Source organism: Lepidochelys olivacea (assembly GCF_965140295.1).
Source record: "Lepidochelys olivacea isolate rLepOli2 genome assembly, chromosome: 2".
Lineage (NCBI taxonomy): Eukaryota > Metazoa > Chordata > Testudines > Cheloniidae > Lepidochelys > Lepidochelys olivacea.
In genome coordinates, this window is record NC_140412.1 from 15,783,390 (window position 1) to 15,801,943 (window position 18,554).

An 18,554-nucleotide genomic window follows, 5' to 3' on the forward strand; every position below is an offset into this window, starting at 1 on the left:
ACTCTGATATATTTATAGAGAACAATCATATCTCCCCTCAACCTTCTTTTAATTAGGCTAAACAAACCAAGCTCCTTGAGTCTCCTTTCATAAGACAAGTTTTCCATTCCTCGGATCATCCTAGTAGCCCTTCTCTGTACCTGTTACAGTTTGAATTCATCCTTCTTAAACATGGGAGACCAGAACTGCACACAGTATTCCAGGTGAGGTCTCACCAGTGCCTTGTATAACTGTACTAAAACCTCCTTATCCCTATTGGAAATACCTCTCCTGATGCATCCCAAGACCGCATTAGCTTTTTTCACAGCCATATCACATTGGCAGCTCATAGTCATCCTATGATCAACCAATACTCCAAGGTCCTTCTCCTCATCCATTACTTCTAATTGATGCGTCTCCAGCTTATAACTAAAATTCTTGTTATTAATCCCTAAATGCATGACCTTACACTTCTCACTATTAAATTTCATCCTATTACTATTATTCCAGTTTACAAGGTCATCCAGATCCTCCTGTAGGGTATCCCTGTCCTTCTCTAAATTGGCAATACCTCCCAGCTTTGTATAATCCGCAAACTTTATTAGCACACTCCCACTTTTTGTGCCGAGGTCAGTAATAAAAAGATTAAATAAGATTGGTCCCAAAACCGATCCTTGAGGAACTCCACTGGTAACCTCCCTCCAGCCTGACAGTTCACCTTTCAGTAGGACCCGTTGTAGTCTCCCCTTTAACCAATTCCTTATCCACCTTTCAATTTTCACATTGTTCCCCATCTTTTCCAATTTAACTAATAATTGCCCATGTGGCACAGTATCAAACGCCTTACTGAAATCTAGGTAAATTAGATCCACTGCGTTTCCTTTGTCTAAAAAATCTGTTACTTTCTCAAAGAAGGAGATCAGGTTGGTTTGGCATGATCTACCTTTTGTAAAACCATGTTGTATTTTGTCCCATTTACCGTTGACTTCAATGTGCTTAACTACTTTCTCCTTCAAAATTTTTTCCAAGAAGCAAAGTCTGAGTTCTGCTGAGCTGCTTTTCGGGATTTTTACATTTGATTGAACCAAGATGTTCTGAAAACTACACACTAACTCTTTTCCTGCATTGTATCTAAAAGTTGTGTGCACACCTCAGTAAAATGAAACTGTGTCCACACTGCAGAGTTTGACCAACAATGTTTTCTTCTATTCATCCGTACCTGCTGCTTGGTTTATTCAGGCTCTTATCACAGGAGATGGGGCAGAAGGAGAATTTTCCAGTGCACTGCATGCCAGAAATAATCTATTCTTTCAAACACTTAGCTATTAACAAAGTCGACTGATCCAAATAAAAGTTACATTGTCAGTCTAATATTTCCTCATCTTCCTGAAATTTATAAAGTGATTTTTCTGCGTGATATACTTGGAAACGCTGAGCAGTATTTTAGTGAAGATACACAATCAGTAGGTGATAGAAACAAGAATGATGAGTAACTTTTAAAGTACCATGGATGTATATTGCACTGAACAGATAATTCAACCCTGGGACTGCTGCAAATGACTTACAAGATGAATGGAAAGCTAATCCAGTGCAAAAGTAAGTAAAGACAAAGATCATCTGGGTCAAATGTTGCTTTGGTTACATTGATAGAATTATTCTGGATTTCATCAATTTTGGCTCCTTTGAAATTGAGAGCAGAATGTGACCCACTTTCACTAATGTAATTGCTTAGATGCTCTTAAATACTGATGATGCATTGATGAAGCTGGCTCTGTCTTGTTTGCCACATCTTGGTTTCAACAAATCAAATCACTTAGGCCACCTCCTGCTTCCTTTTACATCACTAGGAGTTTTGCCACTGATTTGAGTATGACCAGGATTTTGCCCAGTATCAGCTAGAAATATGGGGCCCAATTTTTAAAAGAGCTTGGCCCCAGTTAGGCACCTAATTCTGGATTCCTTAATGTTCAGCCCTGAGAAGCTGGTGGAACTGAGCTCTGTTGAAAACTCAGCCCTTTTAGTACTGACATTGCTCTGGGTCCTGTTGCATTACTACTGCCAATAGCAAAAATCTCCCATTGACTTCAATAGAACCAAGATTTGGCCCTCTGTGCGGCAGTCAATATCACTTCTCTGCAGGTTGTTTCCTAGCTCAGGGTTAAACTTTCCCCTGACTTAGCTCCTATGCAGCTCCCTCAGTGGTGTAAATCAGAGCAGAATTTCTGATAGGAAGTTGACTGTGTACATGGGAAAGTTGCATTGTGTGTCAAGTTTCCAGGTAGGCAATCTGATAGGACAGCTATCATTGCTGCTTGAAATAGCAATCAACTGTTTTAGCTACTGGAGTTAATTACTACAAAATGGAGGTTTATTTACAATACTGAGCTTTATTTACAGTATTGCATAGTAGTTAATCCTCCCCATGTTTCTAAATAAAAATCTGCAGCCATTCAGTGATAGACAATAATTGATTAGACCTCAGAGAAATGCATATTTATAAACTTTAATCTAAAGAGCTGTCCTATGTATAATGTATGAAGCGGTATATAAAAGTGTGAGGCTGGCTAGAGGAAGTGATATGAAACCATTTTCTTTTTATAGAAAGAAATCCTTTAAAGGGGCTTTGATCTAAAGTTGGAGATCTGTATGTGTCTGTTGGGGAGCAAGTGTTCTTTTATGAACGGAGTACAGTGTGCATATAAGTAGATGTATTCTATTTGATGTGTGGAGATCAAGGTGTTGGAGCCTTTTGCTGCTCATCTGGACATCGTTCAGTTTGTATTTTTTTCTTCCATTACTGTTTTCCCTTGTTCAGACAATCAGTTAGTTCTAGTTTTGTTTTTTGAGTTGGATGAGATTTTGGCCCTATATAAGAACACTTCTGATTTCTTTCCAATATTCATAATTGTGTGAACAGTTTTCAGTACAGGGTGTGGATCTCTTTTTCCTGCACAATAATAATAAACTGTCTTTCATCCAAGGATCTGGAAGCACCACAAACTAGTTAAGCCTCACAATACTTCCTGTGTCATTATAAAATGAGTACAATATTGACCAAAAGTGGAAAATGACACAGAGATTTAAGGCCCACACTTAAAAACTTGGCATTAGGCATCTGAATAAGCGGCCACGTGCTCAAAGGTTGTGAGAACCTGTATCACTGGGAAATGCAGCACCTTTGAAAATTAGTGCCTATTTCTTGAATACGCAGTTCAATAATTTTTAGCTTGACTTCCCCAAAGCCGCTAGGTCCAGGACAGAGCCAGGAACAGACTGCAGTAATCCTGGTCCAAAGTCCCATGCTCTAAGACCCGGAAAACTGTGTGTTCTCCAAACAGTGGTGTGTGATAGATAGACTGTGTGCTGGTTTATCAGTAAGTGCCGAGAGATGCTTGCATAACATGCAGAAATAAAACTTTAAGAGTCCTTATAGGCAAGAAACTGTGCCACCTGGAAATACCCTGGGCAGGAGGGAGAGAGACGTAGGTCTCCGCCCAGCCATGACCGCTGGGGAGTTGGAAGCCTGAGAGTGGGTGCACCTCAGAGTGGGAATATGGTACAGTGGCCCTGAGCTGTGACAGAATTCATCACCTGCAAGTGAAAGCTTAAAATCTGACTAGTAACAACTGGAGTATCCCTTGACTGTCAGCAAACGAAACATTGAAAAGAGTCTTCCTCATTTGTCTGCTGTGGAAGAGACGCTTTGGTAGAGCACTTAAAATATACAGCTGCAGGGAGACAAAATAATATGTTTACATAGTCTTTAGTGACCTGACAGGTGCCTCTGATATAATCCATTGTCCTTGAGTTTGGAAGGAATGAAGTTTTCTCAGCTGAGGGGATGTGGCTATGCAACAATCTTCCAGAGGAAACTAGGCAAATCCAGAGTCTGAGCGTCTTTAGGAAACGCTGCACAACCTTCCTCTTCACCAAAGCCTTCCCACTATCTTCAGATATTCACAGCCCTGACACCCCCATCTACCCAAATGCCCCCTCCCCATTTATAAATAAGTAAAAACAAAACAAACCAACACACACGCACACACACACACACAATAACCAAAGCACAGGTTTTGCAGAGAGCCAGATACTCCATGAAGTCCACTAGGGACTTTGTTATTGGTGCTCAGGTGGCAGGCAGCAGTCTACAACCCTAAAAGGGAAGATCTGGCTGCCCAGAGAAATTGAGCAGCAATTACATGATAGCATAGAGGCCTTAATCTGTGCAGTTGGAATCTTATCCAATCCTTCAGGTACGGGCGAATCATTGCTCCATCACTATTTAGACTCTTGTTTGTGGCAAATGTTAGATGAAGCAACAGATGACCTACCCCTGGGAGTCAATATTAGCTTCTGTTCAGGCCTGTTCTTTAGCTTCTGCTTGGATGCAGTCAGCAATCTCTGCTTTGTATGCATCACCAAAGGTGTCAGACTCTTACTAGGTAACTACCCTCTGGAGATGATTCTGTGTTCTTGGTCCACTCAGAGCGAGACTGGCAGATAATGATGCTCTTGTTTTGCAAGTGCCTCTGCAAATGTTGGCTTGAAAATTAGCAGCACAGAGATCAAAGAAATGTGTAACCCAGCAGCCCTGTCACCAAAATACTGAACACAGCCACAAAATATGTCACTCTGGGAGAGTCCTTACCAACAACACGCTCACTTGCCACAGACGAGCAGTGTAAGGCTATTATCCAAAAAGCTTGCATTGCTTTTGGTCATCTGAATTAACTTAAGAGGAAGTAATTTGCTTTATACAAAGATCAAACTGTGCAGTTCACTAGCATTTCCCATGCTAGTATATGCTAGTGAGACATAGACGTGATACCAATGTCGTATACTTAAATACATGGTGAACCTTATCTTTAAAAAACATCTAGCATTGACTGTCTCCCTATAAGACTCAATGGGCATATTATTCTGTGGGTCCTATTTTACTCTGCCACTGAGTATGAAAGTGTGGGAAGACTTGGAACAGTAGCTGGACACAATCGCAGTTACCCTGAACTTTGACTGGTCCTTCCCATCACCCCCAGGGGACAGGGATGGAGCACGGGCCATGCATCTCCACCCTCTGACATCAGATGTAGGCAGTCTGGAGGGTGGGGCCTGCTGCACCTCCTGAAAGGTTGTAGCAGCTGGCAGTCTCTCCTTGCCATAGCCCTTAAATAGAGAGCTTTCTACCAGTCCAACTTCCTGCCTCTTCACAGCAGCATGGTAACCTGGCTTAGTGTATACAGCGCTGGCTGGGTGTCAAGAGATCGAGCTTCTATTCTTAGCTCTACCTCAGACCTGTGGTGTGACTTCCGTCTCTCTGTTTATCTCAGTTTTGCCATTTGTAAAACGGGGATAATGATGCTTACCCTCCTTTGCAAAGTGATTTAAAATACAAGGATGAAAAGTGCTTTATGAGAATCAAGTAGCAGTATTTAAATACAGAAAGGGTAAGGGGTTTTTACTTTTTTTTGTTTTGTTAATTGCATGACTTGTTTAGAAAAGCTAATTCTATTCTTTGATTATAAAACCATAGTATTCTGAAAAATCTCTGGGCTCTTCCTTTGGGAACCTGCAGGAGCAGAGAAAAACCTAGGACACACTTTTTACAGACTACAAACTACACTGAACTCCTGACAGTCAGTTGATCAAATATACAGGGTCTCTTGTTCAACAGTTGCTAAGCAGTGTGCGTATTACATGTGAGAAGCCCAATGCTGCTAGGAGCAGTCATTCATCAAGACAGATTCAATATTTTTAAAATTCCTATTGTAAGAGCGCTTTCATAATGCGGTTAACACTGCCCCCATCCATTTCTTTTTAGGATCATCCTCATTTTTGACAAGATCACTCCAGGCCTTGTAAACCTAGTTTGTTGGATATTAACACTCCCAGAATAACTTTTCAAGGTTATGTCACCTGAGGATTCTTCTTTGTGGGAGGTCACTTGATTTCTCCTTTAAGGCAGCTTTCCACCTGCTTGGCACTCCCTCAGATAGTCACGGATCTTGCCCCATGAGTGAAAATCCTTCCTCTTTATTAATGCAATGAATTTCCTTCACCTTGGAGAATTAAAAAAAAAACAACCCTAAAATTAAAGGCTGGGATCCCAGTAACCACCGTTTCTCCCCCTCCCACCCCACCCCCCCCCCCCCGCCAGCAGCAGCGTAATTGTACTGCGTCTAAGTGCTTTCTGTGTTGACACACCATTCTTCATATTTCTCTTTAACATTTAATTGCTTCCCACAGTAGGGACAATGGTTTGCCCCCGACCTACTGTGTCTACAAAGACACAGGTCTGGTAGGAAAGAGATTTCTTCAATTTAATTAATCGTTTTTATAGCCAGCCGCTTCAAATGAACTGCACACACAACCTGAGCTGTGCTAGGGTGGGAGGGAGCAGTTAAAAACTACACTGTCAGTTTCCATAGAGTAGGTGAACACAGTTTCATTAAAAGCTCTTCAGCACCTTGGGCCAGATCTTCAGCTGCCAAGTCAATGGAGCTATTCCAGTTTATACGGCAGAGGAGCTGGTCCACTTATATAAGCTGTTGTAAAAGCAAGTGTAAGCAGAGTCAGGATGAGCTCCACCCTGACATCTGGTGGTGAGGTGTGGCAAGTTGTGGAAAAGAACTTCAGGGGCTGATCTCATTTGCATAGTCACACCCACCCCGCCTAGAATGAGGCCATAGCTGCCCAAATGGTCACTTTGGCAGCTGTGGGATCCCCAGTGTCTCTGTTATTGGGGCAGGAAGAATAAATTGTTATTACCCTGATTATGGGAATCAAGGACAGTGGAACTGTATGCTGGAGGGACTCGCCATCAATTAAGTAGCACTTGCTAGGCAAGGGTTCCAAAACTCTGAATGGAGAGAGGCTGGGGACAGGTATTAATACTTGGTGGTATAGGGCCCCTGGTGAGGGCCTTACATGCTAATTGCACTGCCTCCTCTCTCCACTGTGGAATATCAGAGCTAATTTTGATTCCTTTAGGAGTCTAGTTACAGGCTGCGGAGCTGAATTTGCTTTGGGCTAAGGGTGCACCAGCACTGAAGCTCCCCTACTACAAGCTGAAGTCACAAAAGAGCTGAACTGACTAAGAGCGGAAATCACTGAGCATTGTGTTAAGTCGTGGGGGAGCCTGAAGATATATGGTGCAGCAGTTTGCGGGATGGCGAGCAGAGCATTTTGCAGGACGGCTGGCAGAGCAGAGCATTGCAGTTTGTGGGACGGCGAGCAGAGCAGCTTGTGGAGCAGAGCGGTTTGTTGGATGCCTAGAGCAGCTCATGGGGCGGCTGGCAGAGCGGAGCCCCATGGAAAGGTGGGGCCATCAGCTTTGGACCATGTAAGGTGCCCCTTAAGCCTCCCCCCCCCGGCCAATCTCCAGCCAGGTTGGGAGGTAAAACTCTGCAGATAAAGTTTCGAACTCTGGGGCTGCCCTGACCAGGGACAGAGACTTTTGGGTCATTGGACTTTTGGGACTTTGGGTGATTTTGATTTGCTGGACTTAAGAACCAAAGGGAAAGGACATGGCCCAATTTGCTTGGGGTGGGTTTTTTGCTCATGGGTTGTGTTATGAATCCTGTTGGTGGTGTTTCCCCAACATAATGCCACATTGTTTCTCTCTGTTATTAAAAGGCTTTTTGCTACACTCAGACTCTGTGCTTGCGAGAGGGGAAGTATTGCCTCTTGGAGGCGCCCAGCGGGGGTGGTATATATTTGTCCCAGGTCACTGGGTGGTGGCTCGAGCCGGTTTGCATTGTGTTATTGGAATGGATCCCCTAGATACTGAACCCGGCCCTTGTTGCTGCCAACTCTGACGGGCAGAAGGGTTACACAAGCAAGAGTGTTCACTGAGCATTCCAGGGTGGGTGAGGCCTTGGTCTCCCAGCCAGAACTTACAAAGGGGTTAAGAGGGGAATGGAGCCCCACACTACTCATCTCTGCTGTTCAGTGGCAGAATAATAGAAGTTGCTCTGACCTCCAGCTCTTATGCTTCATTCAACAGCTTTTGACCTGCATTGAGCCGCTACTGAAGATGGGGAGCAGCAATACAGCTCTTCCCTTTTTCCCTGGTTTGGCTAAGCCTAGGACATGTGTCAGGCTCTCTGTTCCCTCCCTTGATGGCAGCCCTGGGAAAGGGGTTTGTGGAGAAAGTGAACACAGTGAGCTTTTTAGAATGGAGGCTACTGGCTTCATTGCTGGCCCTCAGGAAGACCTGTTAAATCAGCGAGCAGGCTCTGTAGTCTTCAGCTCTGTGGCAGGAACAGAGCCGTTTGTCCCAGCCATGTCATCACACAGGCCCCCAAGGCGTGAAATCCTACCGAGGACCTGAAGTGTGCGTGGCACACTGAAAGACTGAAATTGGGAGCTTTCCTTGAATGACAAGTTTCCTCTGGCTGACGAGGGATGCCAGTAGCCGTCAGACGGAGTCAGTGTCTCAACTGATATAAGAGGGCTTTGAAGATGTGAACATGAGCAGGTAGAAAAGAGGCAGGCTCTTTATGTCTGGAACTAACTTCCCCATGAAGGACAGGGCTTCAGGAAAGGAAAAACCATTTTAGGCAGGGTCAGGATTGGAGGAAAAACCACACTCATGTTGAGCAACTAGCCCTGCCTGCCTGTTGCTTAGGGTGAGAGTTTAATTCTCTGTTTCCCTTTTAAGGCCTGCCTCAGAGTGCACCTGTGGAGACTTTAATGAGCAGGATTTCTGCTGCACCTCTGCTGCTCTCAGTGTTTTGGCTTGACAGCACTATTGTCAGAATCAATACCATGAATAACGTACTGCTGGAATCCAATAATAATTTAAAAAATAACCCTTTGGAAGGAAGCACATTCTCCACTGTCCCCAAGTGAATTAGAACTTCATTTCTCTTCAACATACTTCATTTTTTAATTGGTAAAGTTAACAGAAAAGTGCTGATCCTAAGAGTGAGGGGAATTATGCAGAAGGTTGACATGGAAAGTGAAACAATTTTGCCTTTCTCCTGGAACAGAACCTGTTTTCTCTACAGCCTATAAATGTTCCCCACACTCCCCAGAAGCATCACAAATAGCATCCTTGCTGACAACCTCAGCAGACAGGACAAGGAATGAGGCCCTTATCCTGCAAGTTGCTGGGCATCCTCAGTTCTCACTGACTTCAGTGGGGCTTGTTTGAAGTGCTCAGCACCTTGCTGGGTCACTCCCTGACTAGGGGTGGAGACCACACTACACTCAGCTGTGGATGTGTGATCCCATTGGGTTGGGATTGAAGCACACAGGTGGGAGAAGTTTGCCCTGTGGTTGCTCATACATTTCCTGTTCTATGGATAAATGGAAGATTTCAGTCTCCATGGCCATCAATTAAAAAAACCAAAACAACCTCCCCATGAAACAAATCATCCTTTAAATGAATAAACCTAGAAAAAAAATGTACACCAAGAAGAGTTTTTACCCTCAAAAGGGAGGGGAGCCAGACACTCCATAAAATTCACCAGGGCCTCTGCTATTGCCACTGATTTTTACATGGAAGGTGCTCAGATGCTCCAGTGGTGGGTGGCAGGATAAAACCCCAGGATAGAAAAATCTTCCCCTCAAGTGATAGTGTTCTAACCAAGTCTCTTTGGAAAGTCATGGGGATCGTTGCTGAGTGCTGTTAAGGGCTAGGAGTGCTTTAGTTAGAAACAGGATGAACTTTGTCAGAAACATTCGGGGCATCAAAATGTGATCACCCATCGGAAAGGGCAGCTATTGTGTAAAATCAACAAACCTGGCCTGAGGAAGACAGGGAGATTGGATAAAGTGTGGAGTCACTCTCACAACAAATGTATATCATGCCTTCTACCATGAGTACCACTCTGGCTTGTAATCACTGTTGCTCACTAACTTTGTACTGCCCTGTCCTACTCTCCTCCTCACCACTGAAAAGCTCTGAGTCTGAATGCCTTTAACAGTTAAAGTAGTATTCAACAGATGTATAAGTATCCTTTATGGACAGATGCATTTAGGACTTGGAAATATCCTCATGCCCCATCTCAAAGACCTCTTATAACCTTTTGTTCTTATGCAGTCAAACTCTACTCACCTACCTCATTCCGAATTCCTACTGAGGACATGGAAATGTTGCATGGCATAGGAGAGCAGGACTTTGCCTACAGAGCATGCACAAGTCCTATTTTCTTTCTCACTTCAGGGAGAGGGGGAATCCAAACAAAGTCAATCCATTGAGCTGAAGTATTTAAATGGGAGTGTTATCCAGGCAATTTTTTTCCTCGCTACCTGTCACCTAACCTGCCCCACATTGGGTGCCAAGGGTTGGCCTACCTGATCTTGCATGTGGTGTAATGCACACTGTTGTGGGTAGTATATGTGGTCCAATTGCCTTACAGTAGATAGAATCAGACCTGCTTCAAGGTCCATCCATTTGTGGTTGTCCAGCGAGAAGCCTTGTGCTACTGGCAAACAGTGAACTGAAAACATAAAAACATTTAGAAACCAAATGTCAGGACATTGGCAAACTGATGCCTATTATTAGTATCTATTGTTTGTATTATTGTAATGCCTCTGGACCCCATTGTGCTAGATGCTGTACAAACACAGAACTAAAAGATGGTCCCTGATCTAAAGAGCTTACAGCCTAAGTCTAAGACAAGATCTAGCAGATGGATAAAGATGGGGGAGTGCAAGGATACAATGAGCCAGTACTGGTCAGCATAATCAACAGTGGTCTCAGCATACCAGCTGCCTAACCACTGTCCAGGTTTTGTAGGCATGTGACAAAGGAGAGATTTAAGGAGGAATTTGAAGGAGGGCAGTGAAGAGGCTTTGCAAATATTTATGGGGAGATCTTCTCAAGCAGGAGGGGCAGAATGGGAAGTGTCTAGTCAACCTGTAGAACTCACTGCTGCAGGGCAGTTTTGAGTATGTCAGGCAAGCAGGATTTATGATAAGGATAATCAAATCTCATGCTTCAGAGTGTATCCTGTGCTCTAGAAAGATGAGAGAAGTTTTTCTTTCTCACCCAAAGAGTATTACAAAATGGTTTAAAACCTTCCTGACACACCATCTGTTGGTCCATGCCTGGGAAGGAATCTGGTTTAGATCAACCAAGGGTCTGATCTGTCAGTGCAGTTTCTGTGAAGATTCCCTGTTCGTTCAAATGCTGTAGGCCTTTTGGGTTTGATTTATGAGTTGGCATCTCAATGCTACACATGTGCTTAGTTCTCTGTGCATGTGACTCTGCTATACATAGCAATTGATTGTTATATGTGGTCTCTTTTTGAGATCTGTCCAATGCCATTAGAAAGACATGTTCTCACTGTCTTTGAGAAAACAGTTTTATTGTATTGGGGGAGGGAATGTACATTTAAAAGTGAAACATCATTGAAATATGGTCTCCAGTGCTGACGACTCAAACATTTTAAAATAAAATATAAAGCCGATTTTAAAATGTAGCTCTGTTGCACTAAACCAGAATGACCTCTACATTTCAAAGAGAGCAGTGTATCACTTGTCAATGTTTCTCATTCTCATGACTTCAGATTGCAGTTCTTCATTGCAAGCATGGCTTTGTGAAGCACGGCAGACTGCGTAGCCGTGTCTACCTTTTGCATCCGATGAAGTGAGCTGTAGCTCATGAAAGCTTATCCTCAAATAAATGGGTTAGTCTCGAAGGTGCCACAAGTCCTCCTTTTCTTTTTGCGCATACAGACTAACATGGCTGCTACTGTGAAACCTGCCTTTTGTAAGTGATGGTTCAGCTCATGAGAGATGTGGTCTAAGTGTTTGTGACTTGCAAGTCCTCCATAAAACTGAATATCTTGAGTGCGACTGCAAGAGGTCTGGAGGTGGGAGCAGGTGTAGCTAAGGGTATGTCTACACTACGAAATTAGGTCGAATTTATAGAAGTCGTTTTTTTTGAAATCGGTTTTATATATTCGAGTGTGTGTGTCCCCACAGAAAATGCTCTAAGTGCATTAAGTGCATTAACTCGGCGGAGCGCTTCCACAGTACCGAGGCAAGCGTCGACTTCTGGAGCGTTGCACTGTGGGTAGCTATCCCACAGTTCCCGCAGTCTCCGCTGCCCATTGGAATTCTGGGTTGATATCCCAATGCCTGATGGGGCTAAAACATTGTCGCGGGTGGTTCTGGGTACATATCGTCAGGCCCCCGTTCCCACCCTCCCTCCCCCCGTGAAAGCAAGGGCAGACAATCATTTCGCGCCTTTTTTCCTGAGTTACCTGTGCAGACGCCATACCACGGCAAGCATGGAGCCCGCTCAGGTAACCGTCACCCTATGTCTCCTGGATGCTGGCAGACGCGGTACGGCATTGCTACACAGTAGCAGCAACCCATTGCCTTCTGGCAGCAGACGGTGCAATACGACTGGTAGTCGTCCTCGTCGTGTCCGAGGTGCTCCTGGCCACGTCGGCTGGGAGCGCCTGGGCAGACATGGGCGCAGGGACTAAATTTGGAGTGACTTGACCAGGTCATTCTCTTTAGTCCTGCAGTCCTATTGAACCGTCTTATGGTGAGCGGGCAGGCGATACGGACTGCTAGCAGTCGTACTGTACCATCTTCTGCCAGGCAGGCAAGAGATGAGGATTGCTAGCAGTCGTATTGTACCATCTTATGCCAGGCAGGCAAGAGATGAAGATGGCTAGCAGTCGTACTGTACCATCTTCTGCCAAGCAGCCATGAGATGTGGATGGCATGCAGTCCTTCTGCACCGTCTGCTGCCAGCCAAAGATGTAAAGGATAGATGGAGTGGGTCAGAACAAGAAATAGACCAGATTTGTTTTGTACTCATTTTCCTCCTCCCCTGTCTAGATCACACTGCAGTCAGTCACAGAGAAGGCGCAGCGAGGTTAATCTAGCCATGTATCAATCAGAGGCCAGGCTAACCTCCTTGTTCCAATAACAACGATAACTTTGGTGCACCATTTCTTATTGGAACCCTCCGTGCAGTCCTGCCTGAAATACTCCTTGATGTACAGGCACACCCTTTGTTGATTTTAGCTCCCTGAAGCCAACCCTGTAAGCCGTGTCGTCAGTCGCCCCTCCCTCCGTCAGAGCAACGGCAGACAATCGTTCCGCGCCTTTTTTCTGTGCGGACGCCATACCAAGGCAAGCATGGAGGCCGCTGAGCTCATTTTGGCAATTAGGAGCACATCAACCACCACACGCATTATCCAGCAGTATATGCAGCACCAGAACCTGGCAACGCGATACCGGGCGAGGAGGCGACGTCAGCGCGGTCCCGTGAGTGATCAGGACATGGACACAGATTTCTCTGAAAGCATGGGCCCTGCCAATGCATGCATCATGGTGCTAATGGGGCAGGTTCATGCTGTGGAACGCCGATTCTGGGCTCGGGAAACAAGCACAGACTGGTGGGACCGCATAGTGCTGCAGGTCTGGGACGATTCCCAGTGGCTGCGAAACTTTCGCATGCGTAAGGGCACTTTCATGGAACTTTGTGACTTGCTTTCCCCTGCCCTGAAGCGCATGAATACCAAGATGAGAGCAGCCCTCACAGTTGAGAAGCAAGTGGCGATAGCCCTGTGGAAGCTTGCAACGCCAGACAGCTACCGGTCAGTTGGGAATCAATTTGGAGTGGGCAAATCTACTGTGGGGGCTGCTGTGATGCAAGTAGCCCACGCAATCAAAGATCTGCTGATATCAAGGGTAGTGACCCTGGGAAATGTGCAGGTCATAGTGGATGGCTTTGCTGCAATGGGATTCCCTAACTGTGGTGGGGCTATAGACGGAACCCATATCCCTATCTTGGCACCGGAGCACCAAGCCGCCGAGTACATAAACCGCAAGGGGTACTTTTCAATAGTGCTGCAAGCTCTGGTGGATCACAAGGGACGTTTCACCAACATCAACGTGGGATGGCCGGGAAAGGTGCATGACGCTCGCATCTTCAGGAACTCTGGTCTGTTTCAAAAGCTGCAGGAAGGGACTTTATTCCCAGACCAGAAAATAACTGTTGGGGATGTTGAAATGCCTATATGTATCCTTGGGGACCCAGCCTACCCCTTAATGCCATGGCTCATGAAGCCGTACACAGGCAGCCTGGACAGTGGTCAGGAGCTGTTCAACTACAGGCTGAGCAAGTGCAGAATGGTGGTAGAATGTGCATTTGGACGTTTAAAGGCGTGCTGGCGCAGTTTACTGACTCGCTTAGACCTCAGCGAAACCAATATTCCCACTGTTATTACTGCTTGCTGTGTGCTCCACAATATCTGTGAGAGTAAGGGGGAGATGTTTATGGCGGGGTGGGAGGCTGAGGCAAATCGCCTAGCTGCTGGTTACGCGCAGCCAGACACCAGGGCAGTTAGAAGAGCACAGGAGGGCGCGGTACGCATCAGAGAAGCTTTGAAAACCAGTTTCATGACTGGCCAGGCTACGCTGTGAAAGTTCTGTTTGTTTCTCCTTGATGAAACCCCCCGCCCCTTGGTTCACTCTACTTCCCTGTAAGCTAACCACCCTCCCCTCCTCCCTTTAATCACCGCTTGCAGAGGCAATAAAGTCATTGCTGCTTCACAGTCATGCATTCGTTATTCATTCATCACACAAATAGGGAGATGACTACCAAGGTATCCCAGGAGGGGTGGTGGAGGAGGGAAGGAAAATGCCACACAGCACTTTAAGCACAGCACTTTAAAAGTTTACAACTTTAAAATTTATTGAATGACAGCCTTCTTTTTTTTTGGGCAATCCTCTGTGGTGGAGTGGCTGGTTGGCCGGAGGCCCCCCCACCGCGTTCTTGGGCGTCTGGGTGTGGAGGCTATGGAACTTGGGGAGGAGGGCGGTTGGTTACAGAGGGGCAGCAGTGGCAGTCTGTGCTCCAGCTGCCTTTGCTGCAGCTCAACCATACACTGGAGCATTCTGGTTTGGTCCTGCAGCAGCCTCAGCATTGAATCCTACCTCCTCTCATCACGCTGCCGCCACATTTGAGCTTCAGCCCTGTCTTCAGCCCGCCACTTACTCTCTTCAGCCCGCCACCTCTCCTCCCGGTCATTTTGTGCTTTCCTGCACTCTGACATTATTTGCCTCCACGCATTCGTCTGTGCTCTGTCAGTGTGGGAGGACAGCATGAGCTCGGAGAACATTTCATCGCGAGTGCGTTTTTTTTTCTTTCTAAGCTTCACTAGCCTCTGGGAAGGAGAAGATCCTGTGATCATTGAAACACATGCAGCTGGTGGAGAAAAAAAAAGGGACAGCGGTATTTAAAAAGACACATTTTATAAAACAGTGGCTACACTCTTTCAGGGTAAACCTTGCTGTTAACATTACATACATAGCACATGTGCTTTCGTTACAAGGTCGCATTTTGCCTCCTCCCACCACGTGACTACCCCCTCAACCTTCCCCCCTCCCTGTGGCTAACAGCGGCGAACATTTCTGTTCAGCCACAGGCAAACAGCCCAGCAGGAATGGGCTATACTGAGTGTCCCTGAAGAAAAGCACCCTATTTCAACCAGGTGACCATGAATTATATCTCACTCTCCTGAGGATAACACAGAGAGATAAAGAACGGATTTTGGTTGAATGCCAGCAAACATACACTGCAATGCTTTGTTCTACAGTGATTCCCGAGTATGTGTTACTGGCCTGGAGTGATAAAGTGTCCTACCATGAAGGACGAAATAAGGCTGCCCTCCCCAGAAACCTTTTGCAAAGGCTTTAGGACTACATCTAGGAGAACCGCAAATGCCAGGGCAAAGTAATCCTTTCACATGCTTGCTTTTAAACCATGTATAGCATTTTAAAAGGTACACTCACCAGAGGTCCCTTCTCCGCCTGCTGGGTCCAGGAGGCAGCCTTGGGTGGTTTCGGGGGGTACTGGCTCCAGGTCTAGGGTGAGAAACAGTTCCTGGCTGTCGGGAAAACCGGTTTCTCCGCTTGCTTGCTGTGAGCTATCTACAACCTCCTCCTCCTCATCATCTTCTTCGTCCCCAAAACCTGCTTCCGTATTGCCTCCATCTCCATTGAAGGAGTCAAACAACACGGCTGGGGTAGTGGTGGCTGAACCCCCTAAAATGGCATGCAGCTCATCATAGAAGCGGCATGTTTGGGGCTCTGACCCAGAGCGGCTGTTCGCCTCTCTGGTTTTCTGGTAGGCTTGCCTCAGCTCCTTCAGTTTCACGCGGCACTGCTTCGGGTCCCTGTTATGGCCTCTGTCCTTCATGCCCTGGGAGATTTTCACAAAGGTTTTGGCATTTCGAAAACTGGAACGGAGTTCTGATAGCACGGATTCCTCTCCCCAAACAGCGATCAGATCCCGTACCTCCTGTTCGGTCCATGCTGGAGCTCTTTTGCGATTCTGGGACTCCATCATGGTCACCTGTGCTGATGAGCTCTGCATGGTCACCTGCAGCTTGCCACGCTGGCCAAACAGGAAATGAGATTCAAAAGTTCGCGGTTCTTTTCCTGTCTACCTGGCCAGTGCATCTGAGTTGAGAGTGCTGTCCAGAGCGGTCAGAATGGAGCACTCTGGGATAGCTCCCGGAGGCCAATACCATCGAATTGTGTCCACAGTACCCCAAATTCGAGCTGGGAACGTCGATTTAAGCGCTAATCCACTTGTCAGGGGTGGAGTAAGGAAATCGATTTTAAGAGCCCTTTAAGTCGAAATAAAGGGCTTCACTGTGTGGACGGGTGCAGGTTTAAATCGATTTAACGTTGCTAAATTCGACCTAAAGTCCTAGTGTAGACCAGGGCTAGGAAACAGTGATTTAATTGGAAATTTGAATGGCCACAGAGATCAAATGGCCATTATATGCATTATGTAAAAGGGATTTTTTTAAAGAGAGGTCGTTCTTCTGGGGCCTAATTTAGTTTTAAAGATGAATATCAGATCCCAAAAATACAGAGGTGGTGAGAGAGAAATGGAAGGAACTGCCCCTTGTCCCATTTTAGCAGCCTGATCAGCTGTCTGCCATCTATTTCTCAGAATGCCAAACCAGAGAGAACTTCCCAGCACCTAAAATATGACCTATATAGTGCATATTTTGTTTCCTGTATTTCATCGTCAGATTCCTTGTGTTGTGCTCAGAATTGCTGCTGATAACCACGTAAAACACATTTTCCCCCTGAGGTCACATGCACAGGATGCGTCTGGCTCTTTTTTATTTGTAAGGATTATCGTGAGCTTTACTTTGCTCAATGCCAGCAAAGAGCCTTGAAAGAGTCCTTTGAATTAGACAAAAGTCTCTGAAAATTTAGAACAACTCCCGCCCCAACATTTGAGATGGAGGAGATGTATGTGATCTCTGCAAATAAACAGCTGCCTCATCCTTCTGTTTGTAGCTTTTATATTAGTGCCATCTGCATTGATTGGTCGGGGGGGGGGGGATTGCTTCAAAAATGTGGCAATGTACATGGGTTGATAGTTACCCCTCTGAATCCCTCCCTGTTCCTTTGTAGATGGGACCATTTCTCATGGTGGGTTGTTGCTTTGGGGCATACTGTCAGGGGCCACTGCATTACAGTCCCATGTGTTGGGAGATAGATTCTGTCCCCTCTCACCAAAATCTGCAGGGTTCCCCCCTCACACATACACTGAATTGTTTTACAGAAGGGTGGAGGTGAGTTTCATCCCATAATCATACAGAATGTTGTTAAGAACCTGGATTCTATAATGAAGGAAGGTCCTGTACTGACTTTGAAAGAGGGAGTGCGTGTTGCATCCTGAAGTGAAATCCTGGCCCTGTTGAAGTCAAATAGGAGATAACCCATTGATATCAATAGAGCCTGGATTTTACCCCTGGGTTTTTCTAAGTCCTGCATAGCCTGTGACTTGTACTTAAAATAAAATAAAAGCAAAGTTAAATCCTCATGGTTGTCTCCTAACTTCAGACACACTCGCTGTCTTGTGAAACTGGTTTATGCACATGTGCATAGCCGAATGCAGCCCTTGGTGATACAAGAGCCAGCATGTCTGAGGGCTGGGCTGAGTACTTCATTGGCTTCTGAACCCCAGCCCCCTTCTGACCCAGCACCTCTCCTGTCAGAGCTCCTGGGTTCTGTTCCCACCTCTGTCTCTCTGTGCCTTCAAGTTCCCCATTGATAAAAGTCTATGGCCCTAGTCTCTGTTGTACTGTGGCCCCTTTATGATGGCTCTTCACGAGAGGCATTAGCTAAGAACTGGTGTCGCCATATCTAGGAAAAAGAAAAGGAGTACTTGTGGCACCTTAGAGACTAACAAATTTATTTGAGCATAAGCTTTCGTGAGCTACAGAATGCATCTGATGAAGTGAGCTGTAGCTCACGAAAGCTTATGCTCAAATAAATTGGTTAGTCTCTAAGGTGCCACAAATCCTCCTTTTCTTTTTATGGATACAGACTAACACGGCTGCTACTCTGAAACCTGCCATATCTAGGCTCTTCCAAACAGGGACTACATGATGGAGGTGCTTTTTCTTTTTTTAGTGAAGTTTTTAGCTTGGTTGTAGAGAAAAGCTTGAAAATGGAACCCAGAAGGCACAGAAAAAGACCCCCACATACATTATTTTTTTTAATCTCATGGGTTTGTTGTTGTTTTGTTTTTTGCAGGGATGGCCGGGGGGCAGGCACTGTCTCCTGACTGT

At 45.7% G+C, this 18,554-nt stretch overlaps 1 protein-coding gene across 3 annotated transcripts in view; it reads left to right on the forward strand.

Moving 5' to 3' along the window:
- ST3GAL1 (ST3 beta-galactoside alpha-2,3-sialyltransferase 1) overlaps positions 1-18,554 on the forward strand; it is a 127,978-nt gene that overhangs the window by 23,399 nt on the left and 86,025 nt on the right. The gene's annotated exons all lie outside the window — the stretch shown is intronic.